This window comes from Chiloscyllium plagiosum, chromosome 1 (genome assembly GCF_004010195.1).
Source record: "Chiloscyllium plagiosum isolate BGI_BamShark_2017 chromosome 1, ASM401019v2, whole genome shotgun sequence".
Taxonomy (NCBI): domain Eukaryota; kingdom Metazoa; phylum Chordata; class Chondrichthyes; order Orectolobiformes; family Hemiscylliidae; genus Chiloscyllium; species Chiloscyllium plagiosum.
In genome coordinates this window covers 123,296,916-123,314,537 of record NC_057710.1, presented here as the reverse complement: position 1 = coordinate 123,314,537, position 17,622 = coordinate 123,296,916, and the positions used below count along the sequence as shown (strand labels likewise).

Sequence of the window (17,622 nt, the reverse complement as noted above, 5' to 3'; positions counted from 1 at the left end):
TGCCTCACAGAGCCAGAGACCCGGGTTCAACTCCCGTCTCAGGCAACTGTGTGTGGAGTTTGCACATTCTCCACATGTTTGCGTGGGTTTCCTCCCACAGTCCACAAATGTGCAGGTTAGGTGAATTGGCCATGCTAAATTGCCCATAGCGTTAGGCGAAGGGGTAAATGTAGGGGAATGGGTCTGGGTGGGTTGCTCTTCGGAGGGTCGGTATGGACTTGTTGGGCTGAAGGGCCTGTTTCCACACAGTAATCTAATCTAAAACTCTGCCTACCTTAGTGTCATCTGCAAATTTGTTAACCGATTCTTCTACCCCCACATCCAGATCATTTATAAAAATGACAAACAGCAGTGGCCCCAAAACAGATCTGTGCGGCACACCACTGACAACTGAGCTCCAGGATGAACATTCCTCATCAACCACCACCCTCTCGTCTTCTCTCAGCTAGCCAATTTCTGATCCAAATTGCTAAGTCACCTTCAGTCACGATGCTCCTTATTTTGTGCAATAGCCTAACATGTGGAACCTTACCAAATGCCTTACTGAAGTGCACATACACCACATCAACTGCTTTACCTTCACCCACCTATTTTGTTACTTTCTTGAAGAACTCAATAAAGTTAGTGAGGCATAACATAACCTTCACAAAACCTTGTTGACTATCCCTAATCAAATTATTTCTTTCCAAATGATTATAAATCTTCTCTTATAATCTTTTCCAACACCTTACCCACAACCAAAGTAATGCTCACTGGCCTATAATTACCAGTGTTGTCCCAACTCCCCTTCTTAAAAAAGGGAACAAAATTTACTATCCTACTGTATTCTGGCACTACGCCTGTCTTCGCCCTCTCGAGATCTTTTCTGGCTAACTTAACTCTCAAGCCCCCTAATTGTGCCTTCACGCTTCATCCTCACATAAGCTTTCTTCTTCCTCTTAACAAGAACTTCAACTTTTTTAGTAAACCATGGCTCCCTCTCTCAATAACTATATACCTATCAGGTAGGGAAGTAGTTATCATGGATCCGCAATAGCTGTTCCTTGAATAAGCTCCACATTTCAAGTGTGTCCACCCCCTGCAGTTTCCTTCCCCATTTTATGCACCCTAAATCTTACATAATCGCATCATAATTGCATTCCCCCAAACAATACCACTTTCCCTGTGGTATATCCTCTCCCTGCACATTGCTATTATAAACATAACTGAATTATGGTCACTGTTGTCAAAGTGCTCACCTACCTTCAAATCTAGCACCTGGCCAGGTTCATTCCCCAGTACCAAATCCAGTATGGCATCGGCCCTTGTTGGCCTGTCTATATACTGTGACAGAAAACTCTCCTGCACACATTGAACAAAAACTGACCCATCTAAAAGTACTTAAAACTATTTTATTCCCAGTTAATATTGGGAAAGTTTAAGTCCCCCTGTTACTCTCACTCCTACCGAAAATCATCTTTACTATCCTTTCCTCTACATATAAAAACATTTAAGCTAGCATAAGGGAGGGTATCAAGAACACCAAAAGATGACAGGTGTTCCTTGACCTTGCAATGACAATCATTGAGGCACTTAGTCAAGTCGTAACTCAGTTTAAGTTTGCCCTCTCCAATGCAGACACCACATCATAAATAGCATGCTAAAGAAGTATAAGCAAATTGTTGTTTTTTTTTGGGGGGGGGGGGTTAGGACTTTGAATGGTGAGAAGGGAGAAAATGCAAAGAGGTGTTGCACACCCTGCATTTGCATGAAAAGCTGGTGCAGGGTCAGGAACGGATGTTACGGGTGACCAAGGATTGCAACAGGGTGTCACAAACTGTGTGGTTCCTTCAGAATTGTTGGAAGAGGCAGCAACATCCGTTTTACTTGGCTAAAATGATTGACGATGGTCTCATTTAATCAGGCTAGTGGGGTGGTGGGTGAAAATGAAGGAAACTTTTAAGATTCTGGAAGGAAGGACAAGGGTGGGAGTAGAAGTGCATGTAGACAGAGAAAGATCCTAATAACCACACGGAGGAGGAATCCTCAGAAGAAAGTGAAAGGTGGCCAGATCAGAAACACTGGAACAGAAGATTGTATCAGAGATTCAAAGTTACTATTTGCTGATCAAACTTGCCCTGATCCACTAAAGTGTTATTTGAAACAAAATAACACACACCATATAAACCGAGCCAACAATTATTATAAAACAATTAAATATGAAAACAATCTTGTCAAAACAAAACTGCTAAATCATTAAAAGTACATTAAAGAACTGCCCAACATTCTAGAACTAGTCATTACCACATAGTTAAAGGTTCTACACATCAATCCTATACATGAAATATTATGACTTCTACTTAATAAGAACACAATATTGCAATTGGAGTTCTAGAAATAAAACTATGAAAATTGTTTTAAAAAGTCTGTGATGTTTTCTCTTCTTTACCCAGGTGATATTTACGCATAAATCAGTCTGACAACCTTCTACTGAAATGTCGAGTAAAACAGCAAGGCTCAAATCAATCAAATACCAATTATTTGTAAGATCATTTAAATCTCACTTCAACAGAGAGACTTAAATACCAAGCACCTTCTACACTGATTACTGTCTTAATTATGGTATAAGTATCTACATTTAATTGAATAAAATAACAATGACTATTCCAACCTAAAAAAGACAAGGCATAGATCAACATGCCATTAATGTTGCCCTGATTTAATGTCTAATTCAATATCCATGGTAAAGAAATAGATAGCCATTGAAACTGATGATACTTGAAGTGAATTCACATGCATGAAACTAACGGTGAAGACAACATGCAAAGATCTTGTCCCAACTGATTTGATTCAATTTAAGAAAAGTACTGCAGTAATACGAATGTTGAAACAAAAACAGAAAATGCTAGATACATATAGCAGATCTTACAGCATCCCCGGGAAGAAAAACAGATATCATTAACCATTAATGAGCGCTCATTGATTGGTGATCACTATCAATTTGACTATATGTTATAGGTTGCTTTCAGATTGAAGGTAAATAGGAGAATTATTTACAAACCAGTGTGAAACTTTTAAAAATCAAATTTAAAACTAAGTAATTAGAGATACCAGGCCAGGCAACGTGTTGTACTTGCATGACGTGGGCCTCATTGCAGTTCATAATGACCACATCTGCAGGCAGTTTTGGTTGCTTCAGAAAGTCTGGCTCACAGCTGATGAATTGCAGCCTGAGCTTTGAATTCTGCGACAAATCATGGAGAGACAGTTACCTGTAAACTTTTACAGGAAGGTGTCACACTACCTCAAATTTGGTCCATGGTCAGGGACAGGAGGGTGTGACTCCAAGCAAGACAGGTATAGGGATCCAAGACATAATGCTGAAGAAGCCTCAGGCCTTGAGCTTGTCTAACACGCATGAGATTCTTGCTCCCCGTGTGGATGGAAGTGTGGGCTGCAGGGAGGATGAGAAAACTGACATTAGCCACATAGTACAGTGTAACATTCAAGAGGAGGGAGAAAATAGAAAGGCAGCTGTAATCAGGACCAGTAGAGTCAGGAAAACAGATACTGTTCTGTGGCCAGGATCAAGTACTGCAGGCTTTGTTACTTGCCTGATGCCTACGCTCAGGGTCTCTCATCTGGGCGGCAGAGAAATTTGGAGTGGGCATGGAAATATCCAGTCATCACGATGCACATAGTTATCAATAACATAAGCAGAAAGAAGAAAGAGGTTCTGCTGAGGGTACATGAGTAGAGGCCAAATTAAATAGCAGAACCAAAAAGGTAATCTCTAAATTATTACCTTAGCCACTAGCAAACTGGCACAGGGTCAGCAAGATTAAAGATGATAAAAGCGAGGCTCAAAAGATTGGAGAGAGAGAAACAAGTTCATATTCATGGGACACTGACATCAGTACTAAGGAAGAAGGGAGCTGCTCTCATAGGACAGGCGCCACCTGAATCATGCTGGGATAGAGTCGTTGTGAATCAATAACCAGGGATGTGGATAGGGCTTTAAACTAAGATATGTGCGTACGTGGGGTCAGGGCTGGTGTGTTGGGGGGTAATGTTGCATAGAAAATTGTAGAAAAAAGTTGGGGGGGGGAGGGGGGGACAACAGATGTTAATGTTTCAGAACAAGTAACAGCACAAAATATGGGAAGGCTAAGAATCTAACTTCAGGCACAGCAGACAAGAGGACAACAATGAGAATGGTGGCAGTCAACATCGAACCAAGTGTGTTGTACTTAAATACACACAGTATACAAACAAGGTAAATGAGCTTGGAGCATGTTTGAAATTTGTGGGTATGGTGTTGTAGATATCAGAAAGAGACTGCTGCAACAGGCTCATGGCTGGAAATTAAACATCCAAGGATACACATTCTATCAAAAGGACAGGCAGATGGGACAGGTTGCCTTGTGAATAAGAAATTAAATTAAATCGATAGCAAGTAGTAATATAGCGTCAGATGGCATAGTATTCCTATGGGTAGAGCTGAAAACCTTAAAGAAAAAATGACCCCGATGGAAGCTGTGTATAGGTCTTCTAGCAGAAGTCAGGATATGGGAAAGAAAACAAATCAGGAGACATAAAAGGCATGAATTACAACCATCATGGGGGACTTCAATATGCATGTGGATTGGGAAAATCAGGTTGGTAGCAGAACTCAAGAAAAGGAATTCATGAAATGTTTACAAGATAGGCTTTTTGGAGCAGCTTGTAGTCGAGCCGAAGGAACCAACAATTCTGGATTCAGCAGATGGATGAAACAGCTTTGATTAGGGAGCTGAAAGTGAAGGAACCCCTAGGTTCCTAGAGTTTGAGAGAAAATTGAATCAGATGTAACAGTATTGCAATTGAGTAAAAGATAACTACAAAAATGAGGGAGGAGCTGCCAAAGTTCATTGGAAGTCTAGCAAGGAAGACAGTGGCACAGCAATGGCACGAGTTTGTGGGGATGATTCCACAGGCACAGCAGTGATTCACCCCAGGGAATAAGAACCATCTTACGGCAACTGTGGCTGACAATGCAAGTCAGGGACAGGATAAAAGCAAACTAAGAAGTATACAATCTGGGAAGCCAGGCAATTGGGGACACAATAACTAAAATAGCAATATGCAGGAAGATGATGAACTGTGAGAGCAAGTTAGCTACTAATACGAAAGAAGACTGCAAACTTGTTTCAGATATCTACAATGTTAGAGAGAGGCGACAATGGACATTGGACCCTGGAAAACGAGGCTCGAGAAGGAATAAAAGAAATGGTGGAGAAGCCAAGTAGGTATCTTGCATCAGTTTTCATAGAGGAAAACACCAGTGATGTACCAGAACATCAAGACAGTCAGAAGAAAGAGCTAAGTACAGTGGCCATCACAGAGAGGGTACTGAGGAAGCTGGAAGGTCCGAAGGCAAATACATCACCCACATTGGACGATACTTCAGAGCTCTGAAGGAGATAGCTGAGTAGAATATAGAGGCATTGGCGGTGATCTTTTGGGAAAGGTCCCAAAGGACTGGAAAATGGCTAACGTAACATCCCTATTTAAGGGAGAGAGGCAGAAATCTGAAATTATAGGGCAGTTAGCCTGACCAAAGTTGTTGGCAAGATTTGAGAGTCCATTACTAAAGATGAGATTGCAGAGTACTTTGAACTGCATGGTAAGATAGGGTGGAGTGAGCACGGCTTCATTAAGGGGAGTTCATGTCTGACACATCTGTTACAATTCTTTGAGGAGGTAACGAGAAAGTTAGAAAAAAGGATAGCCAGTAGACACGTTCTATTTGGATTCCCAAAAGCTTCTGACAAAGAGCTGCATAGGATCCCATGAAATAAGAGCCCACAGTGCTGGGGCAAGGTATTGGCATGGACAGAGGTTTGGCTGACTGGCAGAAGGCAGAGATTTGGGATAAAGGGTCTTTTTCAGGATGGCAACCCAGTGATTAGTGGAGTTCTATAGGAGTCAGTGTTAGGACCATAACTGTTTACGTTATATATTAATGATCTGGAAGAAGTAACGGTTGGCAGTGTTGCTAGGTTTGAACATGACACAAAGATAGGTAGAGGGCTAGTGTTGAGAAAGCAGGCAGGGTGCAAAGGACTTGGACGCGCTAGGCGAGTGGGCAAATAAGTAGCAGTTAGAATACAATGTGGGAACACATGAGGTTATGCATTTTAGTAAGAATACACATGAGACTATTCTCTAAAATGGGAAAAGACTTTGGAAATCTGAAGCACAAAGGGAGTTAGGAGTCCTAATCCAGGATTCTCTGAAGGTTAATAGGCAGGTTCATTTGGTGGTTAGGAAAGAAAGTGTAATGTCAGCATTAATTTCAAGAGAGCTAGGATACAAATACAAAGATGCACTGCAAAGGCTGTACAAGGCTCTGGTCAGACTGCACTCGGAATACAGTGAGCACTTTTGTGCCCCATATTGAAGGAAAGATATCTTGGCTTTGGAGAGGATTCAGAGGAAGCTTACAAGAACCATACCAGGGATGAAGGGCTTGTCATATGAGGAGCGATGGAGGACTCTGGGTCAATGCTTGGAGTTTCAGAGGATGAGGGGACCTCATTGAAACTTACAGATTACTGAACAGGCTGGATTGAGTGTCGTGGAGATGTTTCTGCAAGTAGGACAGACTAGGACCTGACGGCACAGTTTCAGGGTGAAGGGACGACCCTTTAGATCTGAGGAGGAGGAATTTCTTTAGCTACAGGATAGTTAACCTGTGGAACTCATTGCCACAGAGGGCTATGGAGAGTGTGGTGCTGGAAAAGCACAGCAGGTCAGGCAGCATCCGAGGAGCAGAAGAGTCGACGTTTCAGGCAAACCCAAAACGCTGACTTTCCTCCTCCTAGGATGCTACCTGACCGACTGTGCATTTCCAGCACCACACGCTCTACTCTAATCTGCTGTCCTCACTTTCTCCTAGAGGGCTGCGGAGGACAAGTCAGTAAGTGTTTTCAAGACAGAGAAAAATAGGCTCTTGATTAGTAAGGGGATCAAAGGTTAAGGGAGAAGGTAGGACAACATGGCTGAGAAAGATAACAGCCATGCTTGAATGGCAGAGCAGACTCGATGAGCTGAATGGTCTAATTCTGCTCCTGTCCTGTATCTTATGGTCTTGTAAATCACTAGTAATAAGTTTAAAACATTAAGTTTTCATAATGGTATCATAACATTGTGGATGGGTTCAGCATGCTTTTTAAAAATATGAGGCTCCCACCAATTTTTTTTTATTATTCATTACCAGATTGGCTAGGCCAGTATTTACTGCTCATTCCTAATTCCCTAAAGGATATTAGTGAACCAGATGGCTTTTTCTGACAGCTAGCAATGGATTTATGATCATCATTAGACTCTTGATTCCAGATTTTTTTTTATTAAATTCTGATCCCACCATCTACCCAGTACGTACACAGTCTGAGTCAAAAAGATGTACAGCGCACGGAAACAGACACTTCCGTCCAACTCGTCTGTGCCGACCAGATATCCCAACCCAATCTAGTCCCACCTGCCAGCACCCGGCCCATATCCCTCCAACCCTTTCCTATTCATATACCCATCCAGATGCCTCTTAAATGTTGCAATTGTACCAGCCTCCGCCACTTCCTCTGGCAGCTCATTCCATACACGTACCACCCTGAGTGAAAGAATTGCCCCTTTGGTCTCTTTTATATGTTTCCCCTCTCACCCTAAACCTATGCCCTCTAGTTCTGGACTCCTCAACCCCAGGGAAAAGACTTTTGTCAAAGATGTATGCTAGAAAAATAAGACAAGAAACACCAAAACAGCCAAGTAAATTGAAAACAACTTTCTTATAACTATTTAAAAAGTTAATTAATATATCATTCTATGATTCAGAGTCTAATAATTATTATGATGTGGAATTTGTTTTATGAGGAAATGGGTCTTAAGCGTTTAATGAACATATTACATTGATTCCACCCATTCTACTAATGTCACAGTCTGAGTGTGAAGTCAAGGAGTTCTACTTCTCCTTGGAGGGAACAGACCCCAAGACTCTAACAATTACACCTGAACAAATAAACAGACTTTTGTCTATTTATCCTATCCATGCCCTTCATGATTTTGTAAACCTCTATAAGGGACATCAGCTTCTGACGCTCCAGGGAAAACAGCCCTAGCCTATTCAATCTCTCCCTCCAGCTCAAATCCTCCAACCCTGGCAACATCCTTATAAATCTTTTCTGAACCCTTTCAAATTTCACAACATCTTTCCAATAGGAAGGAGACCAGAATTGCACGCAATATTCCAACAATGTCATCTGGGTCTCTGTTTTAACATTCCAAGGATAATACCAGGGATAATAATGGGAGGCCATCAGCTCCCCTATGCCAAAGCAACAAGACCTGAACCACTAAAATACTAGTTCAAATGCACATAATGCATGCAGATGAAAATAGGCTTGGCTTGTTTATACAACACATTTATAAAGGCCAATCTGATCCAGTTGGAACAAAGATGTATGCTAGAAAAATAAGACAAGAAACACCAAAACAGCCAAGTAAATTGAAAACAACTTTCTTATGGCTATTTAAAAAGTTAATTAATATATCATTCTATGATTCAGAGTCTAATAATTATTATGATGTGGAATTTGTTTTATGAGGAAATGGGTCTTAAGCGTTTAATGAACATATTACATTGATTCCACCCATTCTACTAATGTCACAGTCTGAGTGTGAAGTCAAGGAGTTCTACTTCTCCTTGGAGGGAACAGACCCCAAGACTCTAACAATTACACCTGAACAAATGCATTTGAATTTATCACCATCATGCAACAGACATACTTTTACTCATTTTTACATTAGCTATGGTAATGTATCCTCTGCCAATAACTAGATAGGCCCAATTAAAAGAAAGACAAAGAATGAAAATAAAAATTGCTGGAGAAGCTCACCAAGTCTGGCAGCATCTATGGAAAGAAATCAGAGTTAATGTTGCAGGTCGAGTGACTCTTCCTCAGAAGAGATATACAATTGGTGACAGCAGCTACCTCAAAACAACCCTTACCCAGTCTCTCATACCTGTAGGAAATCCTACAAAGTACCAGAAGTGGTCATATGGGAAAATAACACAAAATTCAGGATGAACAGAATAGTTTCAGTTTTCTGCTCTCTTGTTTAACATTCATATAATTATAGGGATGCTTCAAGCAAATGCAGATTTCTCATGGGAAAGAGGTTAAGCATCTCCTATTAAGTAGTCATTCAATGAAGAGAACTTTGAAAATGTATAGGTTAAAATGGGAAGTGTACAAATTGGTGAATGAGTGCAGCAAAACAGAAAGGAATTTCACAGTCATTTTTTAAAAAACTGGGCTCCCCAAGTAACATCCAGTCAGCGAGGTTATTGATAGTATCTACATTGTTACTATTACTTACTCATTCCATCACAAAACAGGATAAAACTAGCAAATTCAAAATAGCTTACTATTAAAACTGTTTCTAAATATATGCGGTTTTCCTTTTCCTGTTCCATATAAGAAAGGGAAATGAAAGAGGAATATTGTTTGCTAACATTTTGCAACACATCAAAAAAACAAGTGTCATACTCCATGTTGAAAAAAATATGGAAGTGCAGACTTAGATTTTCTTTTGTTTTCAGAGAGTCAAATCTGGTCCAATAAAGAGATCATTATTGCCAATTGATGGACTTGGATGATTTTCTGTATTGTACCAACAAAATGCTGTGTCTAAAGTTTGATGAATATTTACTCATTTCTATTATGCTATTTTTAACCTTGATGTCATTTGTCTTAACTTTGAGCATTAAGGTTGTAATGATTAATGATTTCTGAAAAATTGCATAAATTTCTTTGTTAAAAGGAAATCTGATCCAGGAAACGAAATGCAATGCCTCATCTTCATTGCTCAAAGGATTGAGATTAAACTGCCATGTCAGAATGATGGAGACTTCACTACAGTGAACCTGAGACAGAGTAATGACTGGAAATTCAGACCAACATGAGAATCCAGGTCAGAGGGTTAAAAAAAGAGGGGTTTGAAATCAAACATACACCAAGTAATAAAGTCTCTACAGTAACAGGTGAACAGGACAGTAAATAGGGTACGGATCTAGAGACCTATGAGTTTCAAAACACATAGCAATATAACATCATGAGTACAGAGAAAGCTGATCAGAAATACTGACCAAATCTTCTACTCAATCTTCAGAGTAAAACTTGGCTATTTGCGATAAGACCACATGATTGAACACATTTTCATTTCCCTCTCCATTGCTTTCAAATAGCTCATTGAGTGCTCATAACATATTTATCCTAAACTGAACAGATTTGTTCAAATTTTTTTGAAAAGAGATGGCACGTCAAAAAAGCTAACTGGAGTGTACATCCAACAGCATGTGCGAAGTCATGCACATGCCAAGTGTCCCAAACAATGATATGTGCAGGAAGTATTACAAGCTTGAGCTCAGGGCTTTGGAACTCGACTAGTGGCTCAAGTCACTGATCTGCATCCATGACACACAGAACTGCATGCTTAGCACATATAAGGAGGCAGTCATGCCACAGATTAGAAACATACAGGCAAAGAGGAAATGTTTGACTATCAGGCAGTCTAAGAACACTGTGCATGTAGTGCAGGGGTTCTATGAATCTATCATGCTTGCGAATTGGCATTCTATTTTGGAAATGGTGAGGGTGATGGGTCCTTAGGGGAGTACAACCAGAACCATACCTATGGCATAACAGTGAGTCAGATATACAGAAGAGGAGAATGAAGAATGGAAGCACAATGTTACAGGAGATTACATAGTTAGGGGATTAGACATATCTCTTTGGTAGTAAACATCATGATTGGACAGTGTGTTTCCTTCCTGATGTGAAGATCAAGGATATCACTGAGTGGCTGCAAGACATCCTTCTGAAGGAGGGGATCATCCAGAAGTCGTGGTTCACATAATAATGGCATAAGATAGGAAATGGGTGAGGACTTGAAAGCAGACTTCAGGCAGTTGGGAAGGAGGTGGTAACAAATTATGATAATTGTTAACAACTTGGATGAGAAAAGTGAATGCATTACAACAAGAGGCAGAACTGGAAACTCTAGACATTCTAGCCCGTAAAGACAGACTGGGTAAACTGAGCCTGTATTCTTTAAAATCTAGGTGACATCTTCAGCATTTCAGAGCCTCCTGTGAAGCACTGCTGTACTGTGTTTTCTGGAATTTATTTGGTTCCATTCCCGCGGCTTCCGGATGCTGGTTCCAGTTGTTCGTTGCAGTGGCCGGTATATTGGGTCCAGGTCAACGTGCTTGTTGATAGAATCCATGGATGAGTTACACAAACCTTGAACTTACAAAATACTTAAGTGGATAGACAGGGTAAATGCAGGTGTAACCCTAGTTTGGGATTCTAGAGCAGGGAGATGCCACTTAGGTCAGAGATGAGGAGAACTGTTTTCATGCAGAGGGTTGTAAAGCTTTGGAATTCTTGACAATAGCTCACTTAGAGCATGGTTAAGACACAGATTTAATACATAAATTCCTGATTACCACTTGCACACAGAATAATGGCAATGGGATGGATGTAAGCCATTGAAATGTGTTCAATCAGCCATGATCTCATAGCAAGCTCAAGGGGGTGAATGGTCTACTCCTTTTTCTATGTTTAAATTACAAAACAATTTGTAAGCTGCAGTTAAGAAAAACTGTAAATATACTTTCCCAATTAGCTTCTAAATTATCCAAACTCCAATGTGTTCCAGATTGCCAAGGTTCTTGATTTCAGTACTTACATTTTAAAAAAAACTGCCTGACCTTCCCAATAGCTTCAGCAGTTCAATTTTCCAGATTTTGAAGTACGGACACTTAATGGCATTCCAAAACTGCTAAATATTCAAGGAGCAAAAAGATGACAGGAGTAACTATCACTACTGGAAAGTGCTAGGGAAACTAATGAGGTTACAAACTGGGGTCCCTTGGACCAGATGTGATGCATTATCCAAGGATATTAAAAGTATCAGCAGATATATTGGATGCATTGACAGCAATCTTTCAAGAATCCTTGGATTCTGAAAAAGTCCCAGAGAACTGGAATAATGTTAATGTAATACTTTTATTTAAAAAGAGCAGGAGGCAAACAAGCAACTATAGGCCAGTTTGCTTAACATTTGATATTGGGAAAATGTTACAGCCTATTACAAAGAATAGAATTGCAGAGCATTTTGAAATACATACGGTGTTCAATTAGAGACAGCATGGTTTCACAAAGGGAAAAACAAAGTTTACTGGAACTCATTGAGAAAGTAAATAGCTAAATAGATAAAGCAGAACTAGTGGATATAATATAGTTGGATCATCAGAAGACAAGGAACCACACATTAGGCTAATTAATAGGATAAAAGTCAACAGCACAGGAGGTAGAAAATTAGCATGAACGGAGGATTGGCTAACGAATAAAAGACAGCTGGGATAATGACAACATTTTCAGGATAGGAACCTGTAACTTATCAGATATCACAGAAATCAGTGCTGCAGGACCTTGATTATTTACAATACTTATTAACCACGTGGATGAGAAAGTGAAAGCACTATAAGCAAGTATATGAATGACACAAATGTGTGAGAATAACACAAACAGTCTACAGAGGGATGTGGACAGGTCAACCAGATGGGCAAAACTTGGTAAATGGAATGAAATATGGGAAAATGTGAGGTTATGGACTTTGGCAGGAAGAATAAAGGAACAGAGTCTGATTTAAATCAAGGAAGACTACAGAAAGCTACAGTCAAGAGGAATCAGAAGACTGGAGCTGAATTAGACCATTCAGTCCATCAAATTCAATTTGTTTTTCAACCCTATTCTCCAGTCTTTTCCCTGTAATCCTTGATCCTTTACTAATCAAGAATCTATTGATCTCAGGCTTAAATACACTCAACGGCTTAGCCATCACTGCCTTTTGCAGCCATTAGTTCCACAGATTCACCATCCTCTGGAAGAAATTACTTCTCATCTCAGTTCCAAAGGGTCATACCTTCATCGCATTGAGGCTGTGCGCTCAGGTCTAGTCTCTCCTACTAATGGAAACATCTTCTCCATGTGAGAATGTGTATGGGGTATGAGCCCATTATTAACTGCAAGTTCTTATTTGATCTGAGTCATGCTCAGCTGAACTTCCTGTTTCACAAAACTCAAAATTTAACTCTTTCCCTACCTGCTTGTACCCTATATGCATTCTCACATGTCCATTCTATCCATTCTATTCTGGAAGTTTCAATCAGATTCCCCCTCATCCTTCTGAGCTCCACTGAGGACAGAACCAGAGCCCTCAACTGCTCCTCATATGATAAGCTGCTCATCCCCAGGATCATAGTTGTTCATCTCACCTGGACTTCTAAGACCAGCACATCCTTGGATACACAAAATACCAAATACATGACCAAAGCCTTATACAACCTCAGCAGTGCATTCCTGCTCTTGTATCCTAGCCCTCTCGAAATGAATGATAACTTTGCACGCATTTTCCTACCAACCAACTGAACCTGCATATTAACAGGAAGGTGTGGGCGCAGGTTTTGCATTTCCTGTGGTGGCAGGGGAAGGTGGCAGAAGCAGAGGGTGGATTGTTGCGGGGGGTGGGAGAGAGAAGAGAAGAGGGTATACCTGACCAAGTAGTTAAGGAGGAAATGGTCTTTGTGGAAAATGGATAGGAGTAGGGAGGGAAATACATCCCTGGTGGTGGGGTCAGTTTGTAAGTAGAGGAAATATCGGCGGATGATGCGGTTTATGCAGAGGTTGGTGGGGTGGAAGGTGAGGACAGAGGGGTTCTGTCCTTGTTGCGGTTGGAGGGGTGGGGTCTGAGGGCGGAGGTGCAGGATGTGGATGAGATGCGTTGGAGGGCATCTTCAACCACTAGGGAAGGAAAATTACGGTCTTTAAAGGAGGCCGCCATCTGGTTTGTTCTATGGTGAAACTGATCCTCCTGGGAGCAGATATGGTGGAGGTGGAGGAATTAGGAATACAGGATAGCATTTTTGCAGGAGGTAGGGTGGGAAGAGGTATAATCCAGGTAGCTGTGGGAGTCAGTGGGTTTGTAAAAAAAACAAAATGTCAGTGTTAAGTCGGTCATCATTGATGCAGATGGAGAAGTCCAGGAAGGGGAGGAAGATGTCATTTATTTGTATCCGTTGCTCCAGATGTGGTCTCCTTGACATTGGGAAACTGGACGCCTTCTCGCACAGCGCTTTAGGGAACATCTCCAGGACACCCGTACCAAACATCCCCACCGCCCCGTGGCTGAACATTTCAACTCACCCTCGCACACTGCCGAAGACATGCAGATCCTGGGCCTCCTCCATCGCCATTCACTCACCACCCGACACCTGGAAGAAGAACGCCTCATCTTCCGCCTCGGAACACTTCAACTCCAGGGCATCAATGTGGTCTTCACCAGTTTCCTTATTTCCCTTCCCCCTCACCTTACCCCAGTTCCAACCTGCCAGCTCAGTACCATCCTCATGATCTGTCCAACCTGCCAATCTTCCTTCATTTATCCGCTCCACCCTCGTCTCTGAACTATCACCTTCATCGACCTACTGCACTCTTAGCTACCTGCTCCCCAGCCTCGACACCCTCCCATTTCTCTCTCCACCCTGGAGGCTCCCTCTCTCATTCCTGATGAAGGGCTTTTGCCCAAAACGCCAGTCTTCCTGCTCCTCGGATGCTGTCTGACCTACTGTGCTTTGCCAGCAACACTCTAGTCTTGACTCTGATCTCCAGCTTCTGCAGTCCTCAGACGAAAACCATGAAAAAAATGCAGATGACTATCCATTGTAATTTACACTTCATTTAGACAATACTCCCCTGCTATTGTCAAGCTAAACTATCAATTCAATCTCTTCCATTCTGAAATGCTTTCTGGCCAGAGGTATGTCACACCTATATTGTCTTGGAATCACAGAGTCAGGAAGTCGTCTGCATAATGGTTCCCCAGGATTAGGACATTAGCATTTGCATTATGTCAAGAGGATGATCCCATCTTGCCATTGTACCTGGGGTAGCTTGTGATCGTGAGTAACAGGGGGTTGTCTTGATTGGCATGTGACTGTGGGCGAGTGACCAGCGCATCTAAGCATGGCCAACTGACCTGTATAAAGGGGATATGCTTTCTTTGTTAAGTGCCTCACTTTGACTCAACCTCGCATGCCTGAGGGGGGGGGGGGTTCACAGGGGGTCACCTAGCTTGTACAAGCTTTAATAAACTTTAACTGTTTCCTTTACTCAGAGCACACTTTTTACCACAACCCTGTAAGCTCTGCGAGGTGTGTGTTAAAGGTCCCTTCAAAAAGCCTGTACTTTAATAGCCTGTGTTTAATAAATTTGGTTGCTTGTTCACAGAGGTTGGTCTGTTGCAGTTGCACCAAGTGTGTAAGAACCTCAGGAGTAAAAGAACCTAGCACACAGGAAGATGGTTGTGATTGTTGGAGGGCTGTCATCGCAGATCCAGGAAATCTCTGCAGCAGTTCCCTCAGGGTAATGTCCTAACCATCCTTCATGTGCTTTATTAATGACCATCCCTCCATCATAAATTCAGAAGTGGGAATATTCACTGATGATGGCACAATGTTCAGCACCACTCACAGCTCCTCTGATACTGAAGTAGTCCATGTTCAAGTACAATGAGGCCTGGACAATATCCAGGCTTGGGAATTACAAAAGGCAAGTAACTTTCACACCACATAAGTGCCAGGCAATAACCAATCTAACCACTGCCCCCTCAACAGTGTTACCATCACTGAATCCAACATTATCAACATCCTGCAGGTTACCACTGATGAGAAACTCAACTGGACTCACCACATAAACACAGTAGGTACAAGAGCACGTCAGTGACAAGAAATACCGTGCTGAGTAACTCACCTTCTAACTCCTCAAAGCTTGTCCATCATCAATAAGGCACAAATCAGGATTGTGATGGAATTCTCACCACTTGTCTGGATGGCTGAAGCTTTAACACTCGAGACGCTTGACAACAACCAGCACAAAGCAGCCTGCTTCTCTTGCACTACATACACAAGTATTCATTACCTCAGTACATACTGCTGCTTCCAAGTGTCAGTGGCAATCTATAAGATACAGTGCAGAAATTCACCAACGATCCTCAGACAGCACCTTCCAAACTGACAACTACTTACATCTAAAAGGACATGGGGACAGCACCTTCAAGTTCCCCTCCAAACCATTCAACATCCTGATTAAGAAATACATTACTGTTCCGTCACTGTCATCAAGTCAAAATCCAGGGAAATCCCTCTCTAATGGCATTGTGGGTCAACCTATAACAGGTGGACTGTAGCAAAACAAAAAGATAGCTCATCACCACCTTCTCAAGGGCAACTAGGATGGGCAATAAATGGTAGCCAGCCAACAATGCCTATTTGCCGCAAATGAATACAGGAAAAAAAAAATATTTTCCATCTAATGAAGAGTCTTTCACTCTCCCCTCAGGAATTCTGACAAGATTACTAATTACCCCCTTTTCTCATTGCACCATACCAAATATAGGGTAGTATCCATCCTCCTGTTAGTGCCTTAATCTACTAATTTAAAATCCATCCGCCACACTCCTGCAATTCTATTGTTGCTAATATGGTTTTCACAGTCCAGAAGTTTAAAAAAGCTACCCATGAATAACGTTATACCTATTTACTTTTTCTCAAATTACCTGTTTGATTCCTGTCCCCTGATTTGCCACCATTGGAGGCCTTCACACAAATCTTAAGTGTTTTCCACGCTTTTTGGCTTCCTAGATTCATCTAGATTGATTTTTGCATTTGGATTTTCTGTGCCAGTCTCAATAATGCACCAATTTTATCTATTACTAACAACACTACTTTTCCTTTTTTGCCTGAGCCTCATAAATATCAAACCTTCTTGAATATCCAGGTCCTAGCATTGGTCACTTTGCCGCCATGTCTCAGTAATCTCAAACATATCGCACCCCTAATTGACATAATAATTTCCAACTACTTACATTGTTATATTTAGAATGAGATGGATAAATTATCAGAAACAACAGATTACAGGAAGCGTGAGTATGGGATCACACTGTGATTAGGTCAGATTAAGATAAGACATAAGAGATAATTTGGGAATCTCACAGGTAAGCTTTTATCAAGCTAAACTTTAAATGAACAGTCAAACTCTGCTGGATTTTTAAATTGCAAGCTAGTTGAGCCCAGTTAACAGAAACTATATCAGTCAGCAGTGAATACCTTGCGAGCAACTGAAAGTAAATCAGTGTTCATCACTGTGACTTAACAGTTACATGTTGGGTGTGGTTCATCAACACTCTACAAACAGGTTTTACTAGGAGAAAGTGAGGACTGAAGATGCTGGATATCAGAGCTGAAAATGCGTTGCTGGAAAAGCGCAGTAGGTCAGGCAGCATCAAAGGAGCAGGAGAATCGACGTTTCGGGCATAAGCCCTTCTTCAGGAATGAGGAGGGTGTGCCAAGCAGGCCAAGATAAAAGGTAGGGAGGAGGGACTTGGAGGAGGGGCGTTGGGAATGCGATAGGTGGAAGGAGGTTAAGGGGAGGGTAATAGGCCAGAAAGAAGATTGCAGGTCAAGAAGGCGGTGCTGAGTCC

At 41.5% G+C, this 17,622-nt stretch overlaps 1 protein-coding gene across 5 annotated transcripts in view; it reads right to left on the bottom strand.

Moving 5' to 3' along the window:
- The window catches only part of wdfy3 (WD repeat and FYVE domain containing 3), a 402,022-nt gene that overhangs the window by 362,026 nt on the left and 22,374 nt on the right, over positions 1 to 17,622 (bottom strand). Inside the window, exon 2 of one of the 5 annotated variants that reach the window (XM_043696098.1) lies at positions 3,284 to 3,433. The exons of the other annotated variants lie outside the window; for them this stretch is intronic. The gene's annotated coding sequence lies outside the window, so the exon portion shown is untranslated. The remainder of the gene's footprint in view (positions 1 to 3,283; positions 3,434 to 17,622) is intronic. 5 annotated transcript variants of the gene reach the window in all.